Source organism: Phocoena sinus, chromosome 10 (assembly GCF_008692025.1).
Source record: "Phocoena sinus isolate mPhoSin1 chromosome 10, mPhoSin1.pri, whole genome shotgun sequence".
Classification (NCBI taxonomy): domain Eukaryota; kingdom Metazoa; phylum Chordata; class Mammalia; order Artiodactyla; family Phocoenidae; genus Phocoena; species Phocoena sinus.
The window spans coordinates 53,484,282-53,497,906 of record NC_045772.1 but is presented as its reverse complement, the minus strand read 5'-3'; positions in this window follow the sequence as shown (position 1 = coordinate 53,497,906).

Sequence of the window (13,625 nt, the reverse complement as noted above, 5' to 3'; positions counted from 1 at the left end):
GATTTATCCCAGGGATGTAAGGATTCTTCAATATATGCAAATCAATCAATGTGATACACCATATTAACAAATTAAGGAATAAAAACCATATGATCATCTCAATAGATGCAGAAAAAGCTTTTGACAAAATTCTACACCCATTTATGATAAAAACTCTCCAGAAAATGGGCATAGAGGGAACCTACCTCAACATAATAAAGGCCATATATGACAAACCCACAGCAAACATCATACTCAATGGTGAAAAACTGAAAGCATTTCCACTAAGATCAGGAACAAAACAAGGATGTCCACTCTCACCACTCTTATTCAACATAGTTTTGGAAGTCTTAGCTATAGCAATCAGAGAAGAAAAAGAAATAAAAGGAATATAAATTGGAAAAGAAGAAGTAAAACTCTCATTGTTTGCCGATGACATGATACTATACATAGAAAACCCTAAAGATGCCACCAGAAAACTACTAGAACTAATCAATGAATTTGGTAAGGTTGCAGGATACAAAATTAATGCACAGAAATCTCTGACATTCCTATACGCCATCCACAAAATATCAGAAAGGGAAATTAAGGAAACATTCTCATTTTCCATTGCAAAAAAAGAATAAAATACATAGGAATAAACCTGCCTAAGGAGGCAAAAGACTTGTACTCAGAATACTGTAAAACACTGAGGAAAGAAATCAAGGATGGCGTAAACAGATGGAGAAATATACCGTGTTCTTGGATTGGAAGAATCAATATTGTGAAAATGACTGTACTACCCAAAGCAATCCACAGATTCAATGCAATCCCTATCCCGCTACCAATGGCATTCTTCACAGAATTAGAACAAAAAATTTTACAATTCATATGGAAACACAAAGGACCCCGTATAGCCAAAGCAATCTTGAGAAAGAAAAACGGTGCTGGAGGATTCAGGCTCCCCGACTTCAAACTATACCACAAAGCTACAGTAATCAAGACAGTATGGTACTTGGTACTAGCACAAAAACAGAATTATAGATCAGTGGTACAAGACAGAATGTCCAGAGATAAACGTACTCACATATGAGCACCTAATTTATAAGACAGCCTCTTCAATAAGTGGTGCTGGGAAAACTGGACAGCTACATGTAAAAGAATGAAATTAGCACACTACCAAACACCATACACAAAAATAAACTCCAAATGGATTAAAGATTTCAATGTAAGACCAGACACTATAAAACTCTTAGAGGAAAACGTAGGAAAAACACTCTTTGACATAAACCACTGCAAGATCTTTTTTGACCCACCTCCTAGAGTAACGGAAATAAAAACAAAAGTAAACAAATGGGAGTTAATTAAACGTAAAAACTTTTGCACAGCAAAGGAAACCATAAACAAGACAAAAAGGTGACCATCAGAATGAGAGAATATATTTGCAAATGAAACAACAGATAAAGAATTAATCTCTAAAATATACAAATAGCTCATGGAGCTCAATATCAAGGAAACAAAGAATCCAGTTAAAAAATGGGCAGAAGACCTAAATAGGCATTTCTCCAAGGAGGACATACAGATATGGCCAAGAGGCACATGAAAAGATGCTCAACATCACAAATTATTAGAGAAATTCAAATCAAAACTACAGTGAGGTATCACCTCACACCAGTCAGGATGGCCATTATCAAAAAAATCTAGAAACAATAAATGCTGGAAAGGGTGTGGTGAAAAGGGAGCCCTCCTATGCTGTTGGTGGGAATGTAAATTGATACAACCACTATGGAAAACAGTATGGAGGTTCCTTGAAAAACTAAAAATAAAACTACCATATGACCCAGCAATCCCACTACTGGGCATATACCCTGAGAAAACCATAAAAAGAGACATGTACCACAATGTACATTGCGACACTATTTACAATAGTCAGGATATGGAACCAACCTAAGTGTCCATCGACAGATGAATGGATCAAGAAGATGTGGCACATATATACCATGGAATATCACCCAGCCATAAAAAGAAACAAAATTGAGTTATTTGTATTGAGATGATGGACCTAGAGTCTGTCATACAGAGTGAAGTAAGTCAGAAAGAGGAAAAACAAATACCGTATGCTAACGCATGTATATGGAATCTAAAAAAAAAAAAAGGTACTGATGAACCTAGTTGCAGGACAGTAGGTAGACATAGGGAATGGACTTGAGGACGTGGGGTGGGAGGGCAATGCTGGGGCGATGTGAGAGTAGCATCAACATATATACACTACTGAATGTAAAATAGTTGGCTGGTGAGAAGCAGCAGCACAGCACAGGGACATCGGCTTGGTACTTTGTGATGACCTAGAGCGGTGGAATAGGGAGGCTGAGAGGGAGGCTCAAGAGGGAGGTGATATGGGGACACGTGTATACATATGACTGATTTGCTTTGTTCTGCAAGAGAAACTAACACAGTATTGTGAAGCAATTACACTCCAATAAAGATCTATAAAAAAAAAAAAGAAAAAAAAGTAATGCAGATATTTAGGAAACCAATAGAATCATAAGAAACAACTTCTTTTGATTTCTTATATATTTAAAGTTTTTCACCCCTGTGTAAGTATTTGAAAACCTGGATAAATTTGATAATATTAAGGAAAATAAAATTTAGCAAAATTAACTCCAGAGGAAAGAGCAAATATAAAGATACAAATTACCATAGAATAAATAGAGTTATCAAAGAGCCACTGCCCATATAGCAGAAGGCTCAGATGTTTCACAGAGGGATTATATATTAATATTTAAAGAGATTTATCCAATGCTGTTTAGAGTAGAAAAACATTTTAGTGTAGAAAAAAGTAGGAAAGATTCTATATTGTTTTATAAATTGAGAAGTATTTGGGTACCAAAACCCAAAATAGATTACATGGGCAAGTGCCACACGCACACACACAGAGCTGGTTATTCTTTTTTAATCATGAATAAGTATTGGATTTTGACAAATGGTTTTTCTGCATCTATTAAAATGATCATATGTTTTTCCTTTTTTGTTGTTCATATGGGGAGTTACACTGATTATCATTTAAATTTTAAACCAGCATTGCAAACTTAGGGATAAAATCCTGAGGTTATGATGTATTTTCCTTTTTATATATTATTGGATTGGATTTGCTATCATTTTGTTTAGAAATTTTGTATCTATGTTCATGAGAGATATTGGTCTATAGCATCATTTTTATTTTTTATTGAAGTATAATTGGCTAACAAAATTATATTAGTATTAGATGTACAGTACAGTGGTTCAGTATTTTTATACATTGCCAAATAATCACCACCATGATTAGTTATCATCCATGATAATGAAAGTTATCATCTTTCACTATATAAAGTTACTCCAATATCACTGACTATATTTCCTATGCTGTATATTACCTCTCCATGACTTCTGTATTTTATAACTGAAAGTTTTGTACCTCTTAATTCCCTTCCCCTATTTTGTCCATCTCCCCACCCACCTCCCCTCTGGCAACCAATAGTTTGTTCTCCTTATCTGTGAGTCCATTTCTGTTTTTTTGTGTTGTTCTTTTGTGTTGTTTTTTAAATTCCACATATAAGTAAAATTATATGGTATTTGTCTTTCTCTGTCCGACTTATTTCACTTAGCATGATGCCCTCTAGTTCTATCCATGTTCTTGCAAATAGCAAGATTTCATTCTTTTTTATAGCTGAATAATATATCACTATATATATATATATATATATATCTCACACCTCCTGTTTCCATTTTCTGTTGATGGGCACCTAGGTTCCTTCCATATGTTGGCTATTGTAAATAATGCTGCAATGAACATAGGGGGTGCATATATGTTTTCAAATCAGTGTTTTCTTTTTCTTTGGATAAATACCCTGGAGTAGAATTGCTGGATCATACGGTAGTTCTATTTTTAATTTTTAAAGTAACCTCCTTATTGTTTTTCATAATACCAATTTACATTCCCACCAACCGTGCATGAGGGGTCCCTTTTCTCCACATCCTTGTCAGTGCTTATTTGTTGTCTTTTTGATGATAACCATTCTGACAGCTGTGAGGTGAGATCTCATTGTGATTTTGATTTGCATTTCCCTGATGATTAGTGATGTCGAGCATCTTCATCTTCCTGTTGGCCATCTGTATATCTTCTTTGGAAAAATGTCTATTCAGGTGCTCTGCCCATTTTTTTTTTTTTTGTGGTATGCAGGCCTCTCAGTGCTGTGGCCTCTCCGGTTGCGGAGCACAGACTCTGGACGCGCAGGCTCAGCGGCCATGGCTCACGGACCCAGCCGCTCTGCGGCATGTGGGATCCTCCCGGACCGGGGCACGAACCCATGTCCCCTGCATCAGCAGGCGGACTCTCAACCACTGCGCCACCAGGGAAGCCCTCTGCCCATTTTTCTGATGCTGAATTGTATGAGTTCTTAAGTATTTTGGATATTAACCTCTTATCAGACATCATTTACAAATATATTCTCCCATTCAGGAGGTTGCCTTTTCATTTTGTTGACGGTTTCCTTCCCTGTGCAAAAGCTTTTTAGTTTGGTGTAGTCCTATTTATTTATTTTTACTTTTGTTGTCCTTGCCTGAGCAGACAGCTCCAAAAAATTATTGCTCAGACCAACGCCAACTAGTGTACTGCCTGTTTTCTTCTAGGAGTTTTACGATTTCAGGTCTTGGCTTCCTTTCGTTTAATATCTTTTTCTGGGTTTGACATCAGGGTATTGCTGGGCTCATAGAATGAATTAGGAAATACTCTTTCCTTGTCAATTTTCTGAAAGAGTTTGTACAGAGTTGATATTATTTCTCCCTTAAATATTTGGTAGAATTCATAAGAGAAGCCATCTGGGCCTGGAGTTTTCTTTGAGGAAATGTTTTAACTGCAAATTCAATTTCAGGTATAGGTCTATTCGTTACCTATTTATTCTTGGATGAGCTTTGATAGTTCATGTCTTTAAAGAGATTTGTCCATCTTGTCTAAGTTGTTGAGTTTGTTGGCGTAAAATTGTTCATAATATTCCCTTACTATCCTTTTAATATCTGTGGAATTTTTAGTGATTACACTTTTCTCTTATTCCTGATATTCTTAATTTGCATTTTCTCTCTTTTTTCCTGATCACTCTGGCTAGAAGTTGCATCAATTATATTGATCTTCTCAAAGAACCATTGTATTCGTTGCTACATTACCAATGAGCACCAGTTTAGTGGTCTAAAGCAATACAAACTTAGTATCTTGTCGTTTCTTTGGGTCAGGAGTCTGGCCAGAGTGTAGTGGAGTCATCCGCTCAGGGCCTCACGAGGCTGAAATCAAGGACTCCAATCTCTTCTGAGGCTTTGGGATCCTCCTCCAAGCTCACTAGTTGACAGCAGAATTCATTTCCTTGTGACTGTATGGCTGAGGTACTCATTTTCTCGCTTGTTGTTAGCCAGAAACTGCTCTCAGCTCCTAGAGGCCTTAGAATCTTGCCATATGGCCTCTTCCTTTCCCAACATACTATCTTACTTCTTGAACCAGCATGGGAGCACCCACTACTGCTTCTTATCCCTTAAGTATTACCTTAAGGGATGATTGCTTTCCTTTTGATTAATTCAAAGTTGACTGATTAAGGACCTTAATTATACTTGCAAAATCTCTCTTGCTATATATAGTGTAACATAATCACAGGAGAGATATTCTATCATAGTCACATGTCTTTCCTACACTCAAGGAGAGAGGATTATGGCAAGATTCTGAGGGGGGATAGACTAGGGGATTGAATGTTGGTGGGCCATTTTAGGATTCTCCCTACCACAACCAAATTTTGTTTTCATTGATTTTCTCTATGATTTTTTCCTCTTATCTATTTCATGTTTCTCTAGTTTTTCCTTTCATATTGTTTCTTTTATTTAGCTTACTTTGAGTAAATAAGCTTTTACTTTGCTCTTCACAAATTAGATAAGTAGGTCGTCAATTTGAGACCTTTCTTTTCTCACATAGGCGTTTAATGCTCTAAGGTTACCCCCATGTACTTCTTTAGTGGTATACCACAAATATGTGTTGTACTTTCACTTTCTTATAGTTCAAAATATACTTTATAATTCTTCCTTTGATTCCTTCAAAGTAAATAAGCCATGTGGTATTTACAGCTATGTTGCTTAATTTCCAAGTACTTGAGGATTTTCCATAAATCTATTACTGATTTCGAATTTAATTCTATTTTGGTTCTGGAATATTCTTTGAATGATTTAAATTCTTTTAAGTGTATTGAATTGAATCCTTTTTATAGACCAGGAGAGGATTAATATTGGTAAATATTGTGTGTGTAGTTGGAAAGAATGTGCGTCTATTGTTGTTGGGGGTGCTGTTCTATAAATGCCAATCAGGTTAAGGTGATGGATAGTGCTGTTGAAATCTGCATCCTCACTGATTTTCTGTCTAGTTGTTCTATCAGTTATTGAGAAAGAGATATTGTAATCTCTTGCTATGATTGTGGATCTGTTTATCCTTGCAGTGCTATCAGTTTTTGCTTTGTGTATTTTGAAGGGAGAGGGATCTCTCCCCTTATTTTCTTTGTTTCTTTAAAAATTAATTAAATTAATTAATTTATTTTTGGCTGCGTTGGGTCTTTGTTGCTGTGTGCGGGCTTTCTCTAGTTGTGGCGAGTGGGGCTACTCTTCATTGTGGTGCCTGGGCTTCTCACTGCGGTGGCTTCTCTTGTTGCAGAGCACAGGCTCTAGGTGCATGGGCTTCAGTAGTTGTGGCATGTGGGCTCAGTAGTTGTGGCTTGAGGGCTCTAGAGCACAGGCTCAGTAGTTGTGGCTCACGGGCTCAGTTGCTCTGTGGCATGTGGGATCTTCCTGAACCAGGGCTCAAACCCGTGTCCCCTGCATTGGCAGGCAGATTCTTAACCATTATGCTGCCAGGGAGGCCCGCTTTGTGTATTTTGAACCTCTATTATTTTTACCTGAGAAGAACTGTTTAGAACAACAATTTCACTTGAAATATATTTTCTAGTTTCAGTGTCTAATTTTTTCCTGTTCTTTTTATTTTCTACAGAAAAGAGCAGACTGTGTAAAAAAGAGTTTGTAATGCAGATGGAGAATGATCTCTTTTCATTCTTTGTATACGTAAAACATGCATAACAACATGTTGAGTCAGTAAAGGAGATTAAAACATGACCTTATATAGGAGAGTGTGGTGTCACAAAATTCAAAAACAAGGCATATTTCAAGGAGGGAATTGTCAAATGTTTTATGCTACAGAAAGCTCATGAATAGGACTGTAAATATCCTTTGGATTTAGTGTTAGGCAGATCACTGCTGACCTGTGTGAAAGCTAACTTGGTAAAGTAACGAGGGTGGGTGGAACCCAGGGTGGATTCTCCCGAGGAGTGGATGAAGGGGAGAAATGTTGACGGCTTACATACATGGTTTCTGGGAGGAGTCGGATATTTTGTGCAAAGTACCTGGCAGAATGACTAGAATATAATAGGTCCTTAATAAACGCTGGCTAGTATTACTACTATCATCATTACCATCATTATTTTAGTTAGGAGCTTTCAGCCATCATATAGTGATTAATTGGAAGAAAGACAGGAAGTGTAATAAAACAATAATAATAATAATAAATATTCAGGGCTTCCCTCGTGGCACAGTGGTTTAAGAATCTGCCTGCCAATGCAGGGGACACGGGTTCGAGCCCTGGTCTGGGAGGATCCCACATGCCGCGGAGCAACTAGGCCCATGAGCCACAACTACTGAGCCTGCGCTCTTGAGCCCGTGAGCCACAACTGCTGAAGCCCGCGTGCCTGGAGCCCATGCTCTGCAACAAGAGAAGCCACAGCAATGAGAAGCCCGTGCACCGTAACGAAGAGTAGCCCCGGCTCACCACAACTAGAGAAAGCCTGCGTGCAGCAATGAAGACCCAATGCAGTCATAAGTAAATAAATTTTTAAAAAATAAATAATAAATATTCATAGCTGACCTTTATTAAGCACTTATATTGCCGGAGTTATTCTACATTTTTAATATGTATTAACTCTTAAACTCCACAAACATGATGTAAGTAGTGAAACAGAGTGGGGCCCTGTGGGGCTCCCAGGCACTGAAACCGAGTGGAGCCCGGGCACAGAGGCCTCCTTTTGTCCCCCATTTCTTATAGGCAAGACTCCAGCCTCCATGACCTTCCCTGAGTTCCAAAGGGCGGATTTGAACAGTTGCTAATCAAGGCCAGGAGCAGCCAAGAAACCACCTGAGGCGAAATTAAAGGGGCCAGAGAAGCTCATCAAGATTAAGACCACCTGAGAGATGAAGGGAGTGGAAGCCCTGCTCACACCCTAATCTTGTCAGAGACCCCACCTTTGAACCACTGCTACAAAACGCTTCATCACATCCTCTGGGGTTTCTGTTTTTGTGCTAGTACCATACTGTCTTGATTACTGTAGCTTTGTAGTATAGTGTGATGTCAGGGAGTCTGACTCCTCCAGCTCCATTTTTTTCCCTCAAGATTGCTTTGGCTATTTGGGGTCTTTTGTGTCTCCATACAAATTTTAAGATGTTTTGTTCTAGTTCTGAAAAAAATGCCATTGGTGATTTGATAGGAATTGCATTGAATCTGTAGATTGCTTTGGGTAATACAGTCATTTTTACAATATTGATTCTTCCAATCTAAGAACATGGTATATCTCTCCCTCTGTTTGTGTCATCTTTGATTTCTTTCATCAGTGTCTTATAGTTTTCTGAGTACAGATCTTTTACCTCCTTTTTATTCCTAGGATAGAAAGCCCAGAGATAAACCCATGCACCTATGGTCAACTAATCTATGACAAAGGAGGCAAGATATACAATGGAGAAAAGACAGCCTCTTCAATAAGTGGTGCTGGGACAACTGGACAGCTACATGTAAAAGAATGAAATTAGAACACTCCCTAACACCATACACAAAAATAAACTCTAAATGTATTAAAAACGTACATGTAAGACCAGACACTATAAAACTCTTAGAGGAAACATAGGAACAACACTCTGACATAAATCACAGCAAGATCTTTTTTGAATCACCTCCTAGAGTAATGGAAATAAAAACAAAAATAAACAAATGGGACCTAATGAAACTTAAAAGCTTTCGCACAGCAAAGGAAACTATAAGCAAGACGAAAAGACAACCCTCAGAATGGAAGAAAATATTTGCAAACAAATCAACGGACAAAGGCTTAATCTCCAAAATATATAAACAGCTCATGCAGCTCAATATTAGAAAAACAAACAACACAAAAAATGGGCAGAAGACCTAAATAGACATTTCTCCAAAGAAGACATACAGATGGCCAAGAAGCACATGAAAAGCTGCTCAACATCACTAATCATTAGAGAAATGCAAATCAAAACTACAATGAGGTATCACCTCACACCAGTTAGAATGGGCATCATCAGAAAATCTACAAACAGCAAATGCTGGAGAGGGTGTGGAGAAAAGGGAACCCTCTTGCACTGTTGGTGGGAATGTAAATTGATACAGCCACTATGGAGAACAGTATGGAGGTTCCTTAAAATACTAAAAATAGAACTACCATATGACCCAGCAATCCCACTACTGGGCATATACCCAGAGAAAACCATAATGCAAAAAGACACTTGCACCCCAATGTTCATTGCAGCACTATTTACAATAGCCAGGTCATGGAAGCAACCTAAATGCCCATTGACAGATGAGTGGATAAAGAAGATGTGGTACATATGTACAGTGGAATATTATCCATAAAAAGGAACGAAATTGGGTCATTTGTAGAGACATGGATGGACCTAGAGACTGTCATATAGAGTGAAGTAAGTCAGAAAGAGAAAAATATTGTATATTAACACATATATGCGGAATCTAGAAAAATGGTACAGATGAACAGTTTGAAAGGCAGAAATAGAGAAACAGATGTAGAGAACAAACGTATGGACACCAAAGGGGGAAAGCGGGGGGTGAGTGGGTGGGATAAACTGGGAGATTGGGCTTGCCATATATATACTAATATGTATAAAATAGATAACTAATGAAAAAAAATCCTCTGGGGTTGAGACACATAGTTTTTCAAGGCAGAAGCCCAGTGTGTCTCCCTTTACCTGGCAAAGCAATAAAGCTATCCTTTTCTACTTCACCCAAAACTCTGTCTCCAGGATTTGATTCAGCACCAGGGTACAGAGAGGCCGAGCTTTCGGTAACAGTAATAATGTATAGATGAGAAAATTGAAACATAGATAAGCTACTTGCCCGAGGTCACACACACATAGCTAATAAGAGGCTGGGAGTATGATCCTTGAAGTAGTCACATGGTGTAAAGTGTAGTAAAAACATCACCATTTTCAAGTTCTATAACTTTAACAAAGTATTTAACTCTTTAAGCCCTAAGTTCTTTACTTGTATCTTCATGATATGCATGTTATCCTCTAGTAAGTGGTTAATAAAATGTAGCTATTATAATCTCCATCATGTCTTGTAAATATTTGTAGGCTTAACATTTCTTAATGTGCAGAGATACATTCTTTCCTGGATAAAAGCATAAGTATAAATTAGTCACAATTAGCATTGCATAAGAAACATGGATTACAGAACATGTTACATTTCAAAATTTTACAGAAGACACAGAAACATCACTCAAGTGGCTATATCTTAGATAAGACCCCTAAATAGACTGAAAGAATCTCCTTGGAGAGCATGTGAAATTTTTTAGTGGTTCAGCAGTTTTCGGTTTCTGTTTTGGGGTTTTTTCTGAGGAGAAACATAGAATGGAATTTTGTAAATATGCTCAAGAGAATTATTGCTCAACAAGAAATTCCCAGTTTGAAATGAGGTAGACCACAGTTTATACACAAACTAAGTATGTATTGATTTGGTTTAATTAGATAAACAAGCTGCCTAAAAATATTATTTAGTATTTGTTTTTATACTAACTTCAGTCCTTCTTTTCGTGGGAATTGGCAAAGTCCCTTGTCAGCTATAATTAAATGAAAAGTGCTCTGGTCCTGTCCAGTCATATTTCTGTCATCACTTTAAGTCCTGCACCTTTTACTATCCTTGTCTGCTCTGTCATGGTGTTCATCTTTATGTCACAGCTTTTTAACCGCAAATGCAGAGGATCATCTTTGTGGTCTCCTGGCCACCTCATTTATTCTTAGGGCTTCAATGACAAGCTATACGTGAGAATTCCCCAATCTGTATCTTTAGCTCAGACTCTTTCCTTAGAATCATACTTAAATATTTACCTTTACAGTTTACATCTCCGTTTTGTTCTGCAGAACCCTCCAATTCCACATATCTGACACTAATCATCTCTCCCCCACCAAACATTCTCTCCCTTCTATGTTTGACACCCCCAGTGAGTGGTATCAACTGATGGCCCATATGAGCATGATAGCCATTCCTTTAGTCCTCCCAATCCCTTATTCCTTGATGAAATTTATCACCAAGTAGTGCTGACTCTGAATCTTTGTACTTCTGCCTCGGCTGAGGCCCTCCCTGTTTTTTCATCTGGACTTTCTGTGAAGATGCATTTAACTGTCTCACAACTCTGACTCCACCAATCCAAAGTCCCTTTTCCCCATTTGATTTTTATATAATGTGTTGATGACTAATCTTTCAAGAATGGAGTTTTCAACCAGCCTCAGGTGTGGTGCATTGTGCCAGGCAGTATTACACATCAGAATGGGGTTTCCAGGGAAAGGTTGTAGTAGTGGGGAGTATTTCATTTTTATCAAAGGGTCTTGGGGCTTCCCTGGTGGCACAGTGGTTGAGAGTCCGCCTGCCGATGCAGGGGACGCGGGTTCGTGCCCCGGTCCGGGAGGATCCCACGTGCCGCGGAGCGGCTGGGCCCGTGAGCCATGGCCGCTGCGCCTGCGCGTCCGGAGCCTGTGCTCCGCAACGGGAGAGGCCACGACAGTGAGAGGCCAGCGTACCACAAAAAAAACAAAGGGTCTTGAGTTAAAAAGATATTGAACCTAGAAGAAAACATTGTTAACAATCCTAGTCATGACTCCATGATTTTTTTTTCACAATGAGAAGTGTTTCTGGAGGCTCAGAGGAGAAATTATTAATATGAAGAAGATTTCCAGTTATTTGTGTATTTTTGATGGTACTATATTTTGCTTTTTCTTAAAGATTTGGCATGAGTTCCAATGTTTTTCCAGCTTTGGGTGTTAGGTTTGGACTGGATGCAGAGGTATATTTTGAGTTGGTTACAGAAGTAAGAGTTGATGGATGTTAGATTTGGAAGTATGTGTTGTGTTTTGGTTGGCTACAGAGGAAGTAGTGGGTTGGTGTCAACCGAAGAAGTGAGCTCCCCGGCCTGAGTTCCCCTGGTTGCTGACTTTCAAAACATGGGCTGACACTGACTGGTTGGCTTTTAGAGGCATGTTCACTGAAGTAAGTTGTCACTGATAAGTTAGATAGACTTAAAAACTTGTTCTGGATTTACTTGTTTCCATGACTATATTGAGTGTCATTGATTAATTGGAAGGGTTTATAATAACCACTTCTGTGGTTATCTGTTACCATGCTATAAGATGATAGTTTTTCTAGAAGTGTGGAGACATTTTATTCTCATGTATCAAAGCGTATTCGCATATTCTGTGTTTAATTGTTTTTTCAATTGACTGTCTTTCCAATTACTCGGACTCTGAATTCAGGAACTATTTCTCCCTTATCAGTTTATCTTGGCAACCAGCACAATGCCTGGCGTGCCGTGGTTGTTTAATAATTGTTTGTCGAGTAAATAAATGAAAACGCATACTTTCTCAGCTTGGCACTATTAATACTTTGGGCCAAATAATTCTTTGTTTGGGGAGCTGTCTTTTGCATTGTAGGATGTTTGGCATCATGCCTAGAGGTCAGAAGAACTCCGTCTGCTGTGACAACGAAAGTTGTCTCCAGACATTAGTGAAGTTCCCCTTAAGGTGCAAAATCACCTCTGACTGAAAAACCACTGGGCTATATGATAAAATTCTTGGACTTTAAGAGATTGAAATATAGAATTAGAGATATTCATGTTCTATTTAAACTCTGATTCACTTGAATATAACAGCATCAATTGTGTTTGAAAAGATCCAAGGTTTAGTAAAATTAAAGTGAGAATAAATTTAAGATGGGCATATGATCCCATTGAACACAGTCTGGGATGTCTATTTTCACAGTGGAAACAAGCCCCTTTGTTAGATATTTACACAAAGGAAATGTGCTTATTCAGTACCTAGACCTAATATGCTGTGGTCTGCTGTGCTTTAAAAACATATCTCATTTTTCACCCTCTCTTCATGCATAAATATTTAGGTAATTATCATTATCCCCATTTTAACAGATGAGAAAACTGAGGCTCAGTTGTTGTTAAAGGACTTGCCCAAGATCAAACAACTAGTAAGTGACGGGACTATGTCTCTAATACGGCTTTATCTGTCCACCAAACTTGTGCCTTTTCTGCTTCGCATCTGTAGGGGTTACGGCAGGAAATGGCAGGGAGGCAGGGGCATCGTTTCTCTCAGGAAACGATGGGTTAGATCAAAATCTGAGCGTCCCAGCAGGTATTCCAGATGAAGCTCATCTCTGGGAGCGTTCTGCATTCTATTTCTGGGAAAGAGGCAAACACCCTGTTAAATGGAATCAAGTCTCAGCTGCAGCCCATCTCACACAAACCTTGAGC